The sequence below is a fragment of the Kogia breviceps genome, chromosome 20 (assembly GCF_026419965.1).
Source record: "Kogia breviceps isolate mKogBre1 chromosome 20, mKogBre1 haplotype 1, whole genome shotgun sequence".
Taxonomy (NCBI): Eukaryota; Metazoa; Chordata; class Mammalia; order Artiodactyla; family Physeteridae; genus Kogia; species Kogia breviceps.
Window position 1 is genome coordinate 13,718,860 of NC_081329.1, and position 14,617 is coordinate 13,733,476.

Here is a 14,617-nt window from a genome sequence, read left to right on the forward strand (position 1 = left end):
ATAAGCTTTGTCTCCACGTGATCCAGTCTCTGCAAAAATCATGTTAAAAGGAAACACAAATCTCACTCCAGAAACTTTGAGGCATCATTTTTGCTTTTCACCTTCTTAACAAGTCCAGCCAGGCATTTTACTCTACCCATGACACAGGAATTTTACCATAAATGCTTTCAAACATAATTTCCTCTTTCGATATTATGCATTTATGAAAACCACACACACACAAAGCACAAGTAACAATTTCCTGTTCCTCTTGCCATTCCGCTCCTCTATTTCACTAGCTCCTCCCTACCTCTTAACCCTCATTCAACACACTCTCATGCACCATGTCCACCACATCTCACTCTTACCAAACCCTCTACCCTTCCTTTACTCTAGGTACGGCTACTGGGAAAGCACAGTCTCACAGACAGCTTGCTGTTTGGACTTGGGGCTACAGGGAAGAGGTCAGTAGATTGCCTTTTAAACAAGAATCTTTGGAATTCAGGTGAGAAGGGCTGCAAAAACAGGCATATTGATAATTTGGGGGTTTTTTCTATTGCATTGCTGTTATGGGAATAACATTGTGCAGATAGCTTTGGGAATTTGAGGATGAAGCCATAAGATGGGGGAAATAGAGTGTTCTTGCTATATATGGAAAGAGTGTGCTATCATAAAAATTTTGCAATGAGCAACAGAGTAGCCTAGTTGATTTAGTTGAATTGTTCATTGGGTATATAGCACCAATTCAAGAGTTCACTTAAAATGCTTAGTCTTCATCTTACAAGGAGAGGTAAAAACATGATACATGAAATTTAGTTTGAAAAAGGACTGAAGGGAACATCCTAAAGCTAGGAGAGTTAGAGTTAGATATTCTATGGTTAAAAAGCCATAACTCCAGGGTATTTCTGAAGGTATGGTATGAAGAAGGTCATCTTCCAAACAACGTTTACATTCACAGGAAGAACCTCATGGTCCTGGGATGGAAACTGATCCATGATGAAATTTGAGGATAAAGATGATGGGGGGATGGAGGTGCAGAGGTAGAGGAAAGAACTAAGCATGAGACAAAGATGGCTTCTGGATTCCTAATTCTGTCCTAATAGCAAGATATAATTTGACCATTAAAAAAAAACTTAGAAAAAGCAATGTGGACAAATGTAATTTTATAGAACGTAATTTCATTGAAAACAATTTAGTTAAAAGCAAGTGGGTCAGCAGGTCATTTTGGCTGAAATGATGATGGGGTTTACATGAAAATTCCTGGACACTGCATTTTTTTAGTCTTAGTTATTTTTGGTACACCATGGGGCACTTTGCAGACCTTCATACATCATTACATATTCTTTTCCAGTTTATAGGCATTTTTCTGCTTTTTTGCTTTTTAATATTTAACATCATTTCAGTCATTTTTTTTCATGTTTAACCAATTCTCCTTATTCTCTATCTTTTTGCTTTTACATTTTTAATTTATATTAAAATTATTCCTGCACAGTCTAAGATAAGAAGATGTTAGAATAAAATAAATATCTAACATTTGGTAAATTGCCTAAATAATTGTAGGTTACAAAATAATGGTATGATCCCGTTTCTGCTGAAAAGTAAAACACAAATATTTATATAATATATAATAAACATACTTTGTATTTTAGAAAAGAATCTGTACAGATAATGAAATGTTAATAGATATTTTGGATAGGTAAAATTCTAGGGTTTTTTGTGCTCCTTTTTGTATTTTTCTATTTTAAAATATTTAAAAAATTTTATTTGCAAAATAAAAAAAATTACACTTTTCTATTTCTAAAATAAAGCATACATTTTTGTTAAAATATGGAAAAATAGAAAAAAAGCTAATAATGAGTCATTAATTTAAAAAGAATTGAAGGGACTTCCCTGGTGGCACAGTGGTTAAGAATCCACCTGCCAATGCAGGGGACATGGGTTCGAGCCCTGGTCCGGGAAGATCCCACATGCCACAGAGCAACTAAGCCCGTGCGTCACAACTACTGAAGCCTGCATGCCTAGAACCCGTGCTCCGCAACAAGAGAAGCCAGTGCAATGAGAAGCCTGTGCACTGCAACAAAGAGTAGCCCCTGCTCGGCACAACTAGAGAAAGCCTGTGTGCAGCAATGAAGATCGAACACAGCCAAAAATAAATAAATAAATTAATTAATTTTTTTAAAAAAGAAGATGTGGTACATATATATACAGTGGAATATTACTCAGCCATAAAAAGGAGCGAAATTGGGTCATTTGTAGAGACGTGGATGGACCTAGAGACTGTCATACAAAGTGAAGTAAGTTAGAAAGAGAAAAACAAATATTGTATATTAATGCACATATGTGGAATCTAAAAAAATGATACAATTGAACTGGCTTGCAAGGTAGAAATAGAGACACGGATGTAGGGGACAAACGTATGGACACCGAGGGGGGAAAGCGGGGGTGGGTGATGTGATGAATTAGGAGATTGGGATTGACATATATACACTAATATGGATAAAATGGATAACTAATAAGAACCTACTGTATAAAAAAATAAATAAAATTCAAAAAATAATTAATTTTTTAAAAAAACTGAAGCTTGAAGGATGGGATTTTTCTGCTTTAAAAATAACAATTTAAAGACAATTATGCCTATTCTGCTTATCTATGTTTCACTTTTTGTGCAAGGGAAAAAATTAAGCCGGTATTTTTTTTTTAAACTAAGCCACTTTTGTTTGATGTTTCTCTATGAAAACTGAAAGAGTGGACATAGTTATCTAAGACTGTATTAGAAATACAAGTAAAAAATAGGTAAATAAGCAGATAATGCCTGAAAATTGGTATTGCAAAATTAGAGAAAGATTTTACTTAGAAAACTCTAACATATAGCAAAAATTTAAACTTTCCACAACATGAAACAAAATAGCCTAAATAAATTATGGTAAGTTAAAAATTAATGCTATATCATTTCTACTAACAAATAAAATATAAATATATATTATATAATACACACTGCATTTTAGAAAATGGTCTGTACAAATATTTAAAAGAATAATGGGTGGTTGCACAATATTTAACAAAAGAATACTTGAAAAACCAGTTCCTATATATATTCATTTTTAACAGTTCTTGTGCGTATTAATTTTTGAACACACTGCTAAAGTTGCATAGCTGGGTTTCAGCTAACCTGCATTTGGCCAAATTTAAGCAATTTTTTTCCTACTAGCTACATCATTGATTGTATGACACATTAGGCAATGCTGGGATCCTAGAAATCATAGCTAATCTAGAGAGCAAATCTTACAGAATCTGATAGAGGTGATTGATATGGGAAGAGACAGAGTACATGGCCATGAGAATTTACTAGGGGGACATATTGAAAAACACATAACTGAATTTTTTTTTTTTTTTCGGTATGCGGGCCTCTCACTATTGTGGCCTCTCCCGTTGCGGAGCACAGGCTCCGGACGCACAGGCCCAGCGGCCACGGCTCACGGGCCCAGCTGCTCCGCGGCATGTGGGATCCCCCCGGACCAGGGCACGAACCCGTGTCTCCTGCATCGGCAGGCGGACTCTCAACCACTGCGCCACCAGGGAAGCCCCACATAACTGAATTTAAAGGAATCTTCTGGATATGTTCTGTATGTTGAGGGAAGAGGTATATAATTTCTAGGCTCCTGAGTCTCTGGTCCTGCTAATGTAAGAATGTGTAGGTGGGGAGGACTTGGTAGGGGATTTCCCCCCCCCTTTGGGAAAATGTAATGTCCAAGTATCTTTAGTACATACTGTTCACTCCTGTAAAAGGAGGCATGTATAAGGATATTCACACCAGGATGATGTAAAATACATACATACACACTACTATATATAAAATAGATAAATAATAAGGACCTACTGTATAGCACAGGGAACTCTGCTCAATACTCTATAATGGCCTATATGGGAAAAGAATCTTAAAAAAAGAGTGGATATATGTATATGTATAACTGAATCACTTTGCTGTACACCTGAAACTAACACAACATTGTAAATCAACTATACTCCAATAAATTTTTTAATAAAATAAAATATATACACAGATAGATGTAAATATTATAAATTTTCACTAGTAAATGAATGACTAGATAATATCCCAAACTATATAAAAAGCTACTTTGTGGCAGTTCAATGGTAAAGGCCTGAAAATATAAACATGGAAACATCTTTAAGACATATTATTATGAGAAAATAATTTTGCAGAAATATTTATATGATTCCATTTGTATTAAAACAACAAAACTGTTTATCCTAAACATTCTAACTTTTTATCCATTTATGAATGTATCTATGTAAATGCATAGAAAAACATTCTAAAGTTACAAAGTACACTGTTTTCATTCCTTCTGGGGAGGGAAGAAAGATTGATGGCAACAGTGGAGGGTTTGCATTTTTACCAAATATACTTCAGTACTGTTTGCATTGATTATAAATAAATATATTTCTGTATGACTAGCAGATGTAACAAGTCTAGAAGACTTGAGTAGCTCAAATAAAGAACTAAGTGGAAGAACATTTAATATTTTAAATCTTTTAAATACCTAAATCTAATTGAGTCTTTAAAGTGTTATCTCCTCTAAAAGATATAACCTCCCCACCCCTCCCAAACCCACCACAGGGAGGAAAGGAGAAGGAAAGGGTGAAGATAACAATTACTGAAAATCTACAACATGTTCAGGAATTTCTTAATGCTTACAAGGATTTGCTTCTCATAAGAGGTAGAGCCAGGAATTATATCCCTAGAACTATTTGGGTTGAGGTAGGCTAAATATTACCACAGTATTTCCAAGTTTTAGACATGAATTGAAAAATATTAGAATTTTCATTGAGTCAGAAAAAGAATTCTCACAAGCATTTCCTTTGTATGACTTTTCCCTAGAAAGTGTTGAGTGATGACCATAGCTAATGAATTAGGACGTAATGGCTAGCTAGTTGAAGTTTTCTTTCAACGATGAATACATCTAAGTACCTCAGGTTGATGAATTCTTGTCTACATATGCAAGAGGGATTAGGCAATTATCCAATAAATCAGGGTGATAAACCTATTACAGAGTAAAGATGGGGGTGAGGGTTATTTCTGTTTCTAAGATTGATGGCTTATATTAGTTAAATTTACTATCTTCTTAATTTTTCCTAGCACGGGATAACCAAACTAATACTTTTCTTAATGGGTCAAGGTTTTGCCTGTAGAAGGCCCTTGAGTAATTGTTACAAAAAATTGAACTTGACATAGGGATGTTTTCAAAACACTTTGTATTCATCTAAAGTGCTATCATTTTGGCTACTTTATAACATTTGTTCCATGTACTACTGCATTTAATATACTCTTTAAAAGGTAAAAAATACGTTTTTACTGAATTAGTCAACAATTAATTTTTGAAAAAGAAGATGGCAGAGAGTAACCTATGGAGGAAGCTCTTGAATAGTTTGATTCAAACTTGAACAATGAATAGACAACTAAAAAGAAATTCACCCAGACATCTTCTACACAAGCTCTTCAGAAACTTCCTAGTTTGAGGGTGCCTGGGTGCCTTAGGCATTGTTCACATTTTTCTCTATATCAGTATTATACAGCTTATCACATACATCTCAGATCTACAGTGAATGTTCATTTCTCCCAGCCTTTTCTAGTGTGCACTACTACACCATCCTTATCTTAAAGGAAAGAGAAAACCCAAAGTAATCCACAAACCACTGAGATTAATAAGGTGATTGAACAGCGTGGCTAAGTAGAAGAGTCAAGGTACTAAAGTCAATTTGATTTTTATATACTAGCAAATAATGCTTAGAATTGCTAAATAAAAGATACTACATACAAGGGCAGGAAAAATGGATCATAGGAATAAAACTAAAAGCAATGTACCAGTCTCTTACAAAGAATAGTATGATATTAGCTAAAAGACATCAAAGAAGACCTAAATAAATGGAAAGTCAGGCCATGTACATTGATAGGGAGAGCTCAGTATCATAAATTTGTCAGTTTCCCCCAAAATTGATCCAGAGGTTCTCGGTATTGCCAGTAAAATTTTCAAAAGTTTTTCATGGAACCAATATGATTGGCAAACCATATGTATATGTGAGGAGCAAAGGGCCATAATGATCAATCACACCTGCAGCAGAAGATTGGGTCAGGAATGCCTGCCCTACCAAATATAATTCTTATTAAAAAGCTATTATTATTAATATAGTGGATATTGATGCAGAAAAAGGCAGATAAGTGAATGCAATGTACAAAGAATCCAGAAGAACCCGTATGTATATAGAAATATTAAAGTATAACAGAAATGAAATTGTTGATCAGTGGACTGGTTTTAGAAGTTAGCTAAAAATCAGTTCCACATTGATCAAAAAATTATGTGACAAGACTATAAAACTCTTAGAGGAAAACATAGGCAGAACACTCTATGACATAAATCACAAGATCCTTTTTGACCCACCTCCTAGAGAAATGGAAATAAAAACAAAAATAAACAAATGGGACCTAATGAAACTTAAAAGTTTTGCACAGCAAAGGGGAACATAAACAAGACGAAAAGACAGCCCTCAGAATGGGAGAAAATATTTGCAAATGAAGCAACTGACAAAGGATTAATCTCCAAAATATACAAGCAGCTGATGCAGCTCAATATGAACAAAACAAACAACTCAATCCAAAAATGGGCAGAAGACCTAAATAGACATTCCTCCAAAGAAGATAAACAGATTGCCAACAAACACATGAAAGGATGCTCAACAACACTAATCATTAGAGAAATTCAAATCAAAACTCCAATGAGTTATCACCTCACTCCAGTCAGAATGGCCATCATCAAAATATCTACAAACAATAAATGCTGGAGAGGGTGTGGAGAAAAGGGAACCCTCTTGCACTGTTGGTGGGAATGTAAATGGATACAGCCACTATGGAGAACAGTATGGCGGTTCCTTAAAAAACTACAAATAGAACTACCATACGACCCAGCAATCCCACTACTGGGCATATACCCTGAGAAAACCATCATTCAAAACGAGTCATGTACCACAACGTTCACTGAAGCTCTGTTTACAACAGCTAGGACCTGGAAGCAACCTAAGTGTCCATCAACAGATGAATGGATAAAGAAGATGTGGCACATATATACAATGGAATATTACTCAGCCATAAAAAGAAACGAAATTGAGTTATTTGTAGTGAGGTGGATGGACCTAGAGCCTGTCATACAGAGTGAAGTAAGTCAGAAAGAGAAAAACAAATACCATATGCTACCACATATATATGGAATCTAAAAAAAAAAAAGTTTCTGAAAAACCTAGGGGCAGGACAGGAATAAAGACTCAGACATAGAGAATGGGCTTGAGGACTTGGGGAGGGGGAGGGGTCAGCTGGGACGAAGTGAGAGAGTGGCATGGACATATATACACTACCAAATGTAAAATAGCTAGCTAGTGGGAAGCAGCCACATAGCACAGGGAAATCAGCTCAGTGCTTTGTGACCACCTAGAGGGGTGGGATAGGGAGGGTGGGAGGGAGACACAAGAGGGAAGAGATATGGGGACATACGTATATGTATAACTGATTCACTTTGTTATACAGCAGAAATTAACACACCATTGTAAAGCAATACCCCAATAAAGATGCTAAAAAATAAAAAGCAAAAACTCACAAATCTCTTTTTTTATGTCATTTCAATGTTTATATACTAGTATATTCCAAAAAAAATAATGAGTTACTGTTGGATTTCTACTTGGTTTTCCTTTTTTAGAAAAAAATCTTCTTATTAAAAAACAGCATACCGTAGTGCAATATAAAGTCGTGAGTGTCAGGGAAGAGTTGTGTGGTGCATTGGTGGCTGGACTCCCCTGGGTGTGAGCAGGTCTAGTGTATGTTACGTGCAGAGGTTGTTCTTCACAGAGGAAGCTGGTGGGCTGGGCTGTTGCCCCGCTACTCCTCGAAACGGTGAGGAAGAGCAGCTGGGGGCCCGGCGTGTTAGGGAGCAGGGTGGTGGGCAGAGCGTCAGCCAGATGGACACGGTTCAGTACAAACTGAGCCACCGGCTCAGGGCACCAATGGGGACAGGCCATTTCCCTGACGCACGTTTCAGTGTATCCAGCCCAAGGAGGGATGCCAAAGCGCAATCTAGTTGAAAAACAGACAGTGTGTCCACGCTGAGATCTCCAAGGGTTAATTAATCCTTCTTAATGTTGAGAATTAGTGGTTGGGTGAAGCCACACTTCAAAGCCTTGGTCAGTGAACATCAGCAAGTTTATTTTTAAATCCTTATTTCTTTTACGGTGACACTTCCGACTGGAAGCCATTGCTGTGGCAGACTAGCAAGTCACATATTGAGCTACAAGTAAAATATGCTATATTTTTATTACTATTTTATAAAGAATTTCACAGCAGAAGAAGCTAATATCACTGATTTGGAAGAAGAATGATAGGGAAAACACTTGTGTTGTGGACTTACTAATTTTGACAGCTCTTTTAACAGCAAGCAGAAGGCGTTATTGCTGAGACAGCTTCAAGGAGCTCTTTATCATTTAAAGAAAGCATGCAAGAACTAAAAGTGGTTGGGCTAAGACTTGGGAGAACCAAGGAATTATGAGAATAAAAAAGAAAAAACGGGTAAAAAGTCTCTTCTGTTACATCTGAGGAGCTTAGAATGAAATAACGTCTCTTAGATAACGGGAGAGAACAGTTGGATGCAGACGGAAAATGGTACCAAGTGCTCATTACTTTCAGCTGTGCAATTTAAATCCTCAAGTGCATCAATGGAAGGAAGATTTAAAAAGCAAGCTTCATTGCTGTTTGTTTCTAAAAGAAAACGATCCCTACAGATTACCACATTTCGTTCAAGTCAACATGGGCATGAACAGCAATTTTGCAGTTTGAGAAGAGGGGCATGTGGGAAAACTGAAATGTGAACAAAACAACAGTGGGTCTTTCTTTTATTGTTTATTGGTGCTTTGGGAATTCCCTGCAGCTTTGTCTTTCATGGTTGCTTAATAAATAAAAATACAGTACATAGCCTACACGTTTGGGTGGTGATTCACTGAAGGCACTGATTCACCTAAGGGACCCTGCCTGGCTTAGTCCAGGGAGCACAGGTTCCAAGCATCTGAAACCACATTGACAATTTTTCCAAAGGCCAAGGGCTTGAGTTATTTTGCTAATCATTTACATAGACCGGCTTAAATTATGCAGCCATCTGTATTCTTACCCACTGAGTTTGAGTAAAATGAATTTGCAGTCTTGAAAGCGTTCATCCTTGATATCCCCTTCACGCTGATTTTTATTCTTTTCAAACAGCTGTAGAGCCTGGGCCCCACTTAACACTGTACATCCAGAAACGCATCCATCTTCATTTGCTTTGCTGCCCACCACTATGCCTTCTCGGTACTGTCCACCCATACTACTATGGGCACTTCATAATATTGCTGGGCAAGCAGGCTCTGGAGTGAGGCCGCCTGGGTTAAAATCTCCACGCTACCGTTTGCTGGTGTGTAATGTTGGGCAAATGACTTCATTACTCTGTGTTTAATTCCTCACTTTGGAAATTTCTAAGGAAAAGAATACATTCTCATAAGATCACTGTGAGGAAGAAATGAACTCAGCATGTCGCTTTGCGTGCAGTAAGTACTCAATAAGTGGGAGGTACACTTAGCAACATTGTTATTCTATCCCACCCTAGATGGAATTCCTTTCTTCCCGGGGATCTGACTCCCTGATTGTGATGAGTGTCAGCTATTAGTGAAGAAACTAGAAGTAGGAGGCCGCAGTGTTTCCCAGCGATGGGAGCTTATCTACAGGGGAGTTGCAAAATATGGAAACTCTTTAGATGGCATCCAAAATATTGCAATCACGGTAATGTCATATGAATGCCAGGTGATATTAACTGAAACTAGAGTGGGAGACAAGCAAAGGAAGGAAATTAAAGACAGATGACTCAAAAGAATGCATTACCTCAAAGGGCAGCTTCAGGTAGAAGACCCATTGATGTTTTAGGAACCTGGGAGTTTGGGTAGCAGGGGGTGGAAGGTGGCATATCACAAGGTGAAAGGACTTCTAACTTTGACAGAAGGCAAGTCAGTATTATATGAAGAACGACAGTTGAGCCCTTAGGTTATTTAGGTCATGAGGAAAAATTGCTCAGCTAAAATATATATTGCAAATAAAATTTATAAAAACTCTAAGGATGTCAGTTCATTTGTGGGCATCAGCTAATGAAATGGCTGAAGCAAGACAACTGGATTTGTGAAATGATGTTTTGAGGAGGATGGCTTATTTGATTGCTGGAAATTAAATTTGTTAATAAGAGATTTTGCCTGGCTTGAGACATGTATGCTGTTCTCTATATAATTTTTTTAAAGATTTTAGTTGAGTTTTACATACTAATAGGGATTTTAAATAAAAATTAAATGTTCAACAATTACATAGGAAGAGTTTTCTATTCAATGTTGCTTCCTATCATTGTCATTATTGTCCGTCCAGGACATTTATATTTGTGCAAGTTACAGTCCCAAGACAGTAGAGAAACTACAAGAGAAGATGGCCTTTCCTCCCACTTTGGTGGAGTTAAAAGTTGTTTATATAATGTGAGATGAGAGAAAATCTAGTCCCCAATATTTCACCTGCCCGTTGGCTCCAATGCATCCAGATAGAAAATTGCTTGATAGAATTAGGCCTTGCCCTTCTAGGTATTTAGAAGCTTCTTTAAAAATGCAATTCATGGGACTTCCCTGGTGGTGCATTGGTTAAGAATACACCTGCCAATGCAGGGGACTAGGGGTTGGATCCCTGGCCCAGGAAGATCCCACATGCCACGAAGCAACAAAGCTCATGTGCCACAACTACTGAAGCCCATGTGCCTAGAGCCCATGCTCCACAAGAGAAGCCACCACATTGAGAAGCCTGCACACTGCAACGAACAATAGCCCCTGCTGACCACAACTAGAGAAAGCCCGCGCGCAGCAACAAAGACCCAAAGCAGCCAAAAAGAAAAAAAAATGCAGTTCACTAGGTAGGCAATGGAAATTGGCCAAATTATTTAAGAACAAGTACTATAGTGAGTACTGATTTAAGGGAACACTTTCCTTTTGACAGGTAGGGCTGGACAAGCATTGTGGATGAGAAGCCAGCCCCAAAGGGGGAGAAAATAAAGAGCAGTTGTATTTTGATCATGCACCCTGAATGAAGTTAAGACAGGTATGTATTCAATTTCTGACTTTGACCCTTCCTAGTTGTGTAAATGGCCTAGGGGAACTTAACTGAACAAACTAAGCTTCCTATTTTTCCATATGAAAAATGAAAATTTCAGTTTTTGTTGTGAGCATCATGAAATAAATTATTAGCAATCATCATTATTAAATAAATAAATAAGCTACTAATAACATGGCTGACTTTGCAAGAAGTACTATAGACTATAATAGGTTGATAGTACGTAGGGCATGGATATAAATGCATTGATAATGTGAAGATAATGGAAAGGACATATAAATTCAAATTTCATAGCAGTAGTCAAATAATATCTATCATAGGAAGAAGTATAAGCAGTCCCCATCCAGACCTGTAGTTTTCTAGACTGACTTCATGCTGGTTAATGGTCTTGACTGGCTATATCTTGGCCCTGGCTAATCTGTGCTCAGCTTCCCTGAGCTATGTTGTATCTTCACAAGATGCAGAGTACATGTGTGCTCACATTAGTACCTAATTTTATATTTCTCCTAGAAATTTTTCTGAATTGATAATTTGGTGTTCAACAATTAAAAGTCAATTGGACTTCTTTCTCTTTATGTATTTGTTTCTGGTGAGGCCATGAATAAGCACATTTTAAGGCTTTTGAATATATATTTTAAAAGCAAAGAAAAAATTATAGAAAGAGATTGAAAGTCTACTTTAATTTTCTTCTAATCTTCTTGCCCTTTGCTAGTCCTCTTCCTACTATTCCCCTCCCCTCTTCAGTTAACAAATCACTTATCAATTTACTTCTCAATATCTTGAACATTTTAAATGAACAAACATATTCTCTGAGTCACAGTACTTGGATAATCAAATACCCTTTTTATAGTCACATTAGCCATAGCTTTGGACTTAATTGTACCGGAAAATTCCATCCCATTGAATTAAATACCACACTTCAATATCAACCCTGCACTGAAAGCTCTGACATTGAATTGGTGTAATTTTAACCTTCTAAGAGAATTGGTTGGAGTGGAGTTTCTAACCAGCCAGTACATGCTTTGACTTTAAGAAAGCTTCTTTGAAGAGCGTCTGATTACTTTCAGGGGTCAGGTCTGTCCTTTTATCCTGACAAAGTGCACTTTTCCATTCTTGCTGCCAAAATTTTTTGCCATTGTGAGATTTTCCAAACTATTGCTTGGAATTTAAATTCAAGGTCTTAGGCAATTTCAGCTTTACAATGCCATGTAACAGACAGAATGGAGGCTGAGACTGAATTCTACCAGTGAGCAACTTAGGTCAGATCCACGCAGCCATGGGTGAATAGGGATAAAACTAAAACCTTTGGGTTTTTTACTGTTACTTTCTAAGTCTGCAAAAAAAGCAGCATCTATCTTCCTATTGCTGGAAGAAAAAAATTCTAGAATTTTTTAATAGATTCACAGATCCTCAGAGTTTTTAGGAAACACAGTGCAAGTTTAATTAATTTGTGAGTCTAAAACTTGAATCACATTATTTCCTTCTTTATACACTGAGTGGAAGTAATTCTCCTGTAGGGCCCATTGAAACTTCCTTTATAATTCTTGTGTCCTCAACGTCTCGTCTCAAAATGTCTTTTTACACTTCTTTTCTCCCGACTCAAAGGCTGAGTTGACTGATGACTAGGACAAGGTAGAAATAAGATTATGGATGGTTTAATTATTTTCCTCCTGCCCTGTCCCCACTCCCCAGAGCCCTATGTACCCACTCATGAAGAGAATTGTTAGAGTTCAACCTCTGAATTCTGAACAGCTACAGAAGGACTAAATGGCCAGAATAGAGGAGAATTACAAGTCAGAGATCCCTACGAATGAACAGAGGGAGGGGTGGAGCAACGAAAGCGAGGCTCCGGAAAACCTAGTAACTTGCAAAGAGGAGAGAGTTTTCTTCAAACAACTTCCAGACTCAAGAATGAAACCTGCCTACCAATTCAATAAGGATTTTCCTGATCGCTCTTCCTCCCCTCCAGTCCTCCCTGCCCCAAACCTGGAGGGCAGAAGTAGTAGCTACTGAGAAAGCAGGAGGGAGAGGGAGAAGGGAAGAGGCTGATCATTTCCCTTACCTTAGCTGATGACAGAGAAGAAAGAATATCTTTGAATGAAGATCAAACTGTTGATTATTTCATGGAACTAAACATTCTAACATTCTATTTTGTTAAAAATTTAGTTTGTATTTTATGTCTTAAAAGTCACCATCGGACACTGTATTACCTAAGAATGTTCAGAAAATAATGGGACCGCTTTTTTTTTCTTTTTCTTAATCCAAAAGTAGGATGAAATAGAGTTCTGGAAAACTTAATGAAAATAATAATTCAAATAAGTTTGCTTTGTGATAAGCATCTCACACATCAGGTTTGTTCACTGAACAAGTTACAGAGGACATCATGGAATTTGGAAACACCAAGAATCCTAGAAATCTAGTCTTTCCATGAAATACTGGACAAGTATAGAAAATCCTTGGAATAGTTTGGAATTATTTGGAATAGTTGGAATAGTTTATGTTCAGGGATAAGTATTTGATCACCTGTAATACATTGGTCAGCAATCAATAACTGATGAGTAAGGCTTGAAAGAGAGTTAGAAAAAGTGCAGCATGTGGACTGAATCTTCACTAGTTTATGGTGTATCTCAAATGGTGTCACCTTTCATATTTTGTCAGAACACTCGTAAATCCTGATGGAGATACAGAAGGACTTTGTGGCATCTTGCTGCTGACTCTTGACTATGGTGCAGCTTCTCAATGTAGTTACCTGGACATTCAAGATCACTTGATACACAGGTAAAAGGTCATATTACAGTTCTTGAGCTTTGCTTTTAAATAACATGCTTCTTCTTACTGAGTCTGTATGTAACATCCTTACATCAGGAAGCAGTACGTGGGTGATTATTTTCACACGTTAAAGCATCACAAGCCTTCCAGTCTGTGACTACAATTCTTTCCCAAGAAAAGTCCAATTCCAGCACAATTTAGAGAAAAGGTGGTTGTCACCAGGCAGGAGGGTCAAAAATTATTTCAAGCATGTGTCAAATGGGGTATAGGTGCCACTGATCCAAACAGAAAGATAAGGAGTAAAAAGTACACTGACATTTAAGTTCATTTTTAAGTGAAAATAACACAACTTTTGAACTGTAATGTTGATTAGGCAGTTGGAGATATTTGGAGCTTGGAGGAAACAACTGTGTTTGAAATTAAAATTTAGAATTGGTCAACATAAATATAATTTGAGTTGAAGGTATGAGATGCTCACTTTGAGGCTAACCATAAGATGCCATTTCCAAAGCTGGAGTTACAAGTACAAGAGAAAGATAGAAAACCTCAAAGTTAAGAAAAGGAAAGAAAACCTTCCTTATTTTGATGACCCAAAATCTTAGGAACCCCCCCAAAAAAATCTTGTGAAAGTTCATAGTTACTGAAGAACTTGAT

The 14,617-nt window shown here is 37.1% G+C and overlaps 1 long non-coding RNA gene across 1 annotated transcript; it reads left to right on the forward strand.

Moving 5' to 3' along the window:
* The first annotated feature begins 391 nt into the window (after window positions 1-391).
* LOC131747472 (uncharacterized) lies at window positions 392-13,932 on the forward strand. Its single transcript, XR_010838515.1, has 3 exons — window positions 392-443; window positions 11,081-11,182; window positions 13,853-13,932. It is a non-coding gene; the product is annotated as an uncharacterized lncRNA (long non-coding RNA).
* Window positions 13,933-14,617: the final 685 nt, after the last annotated feature.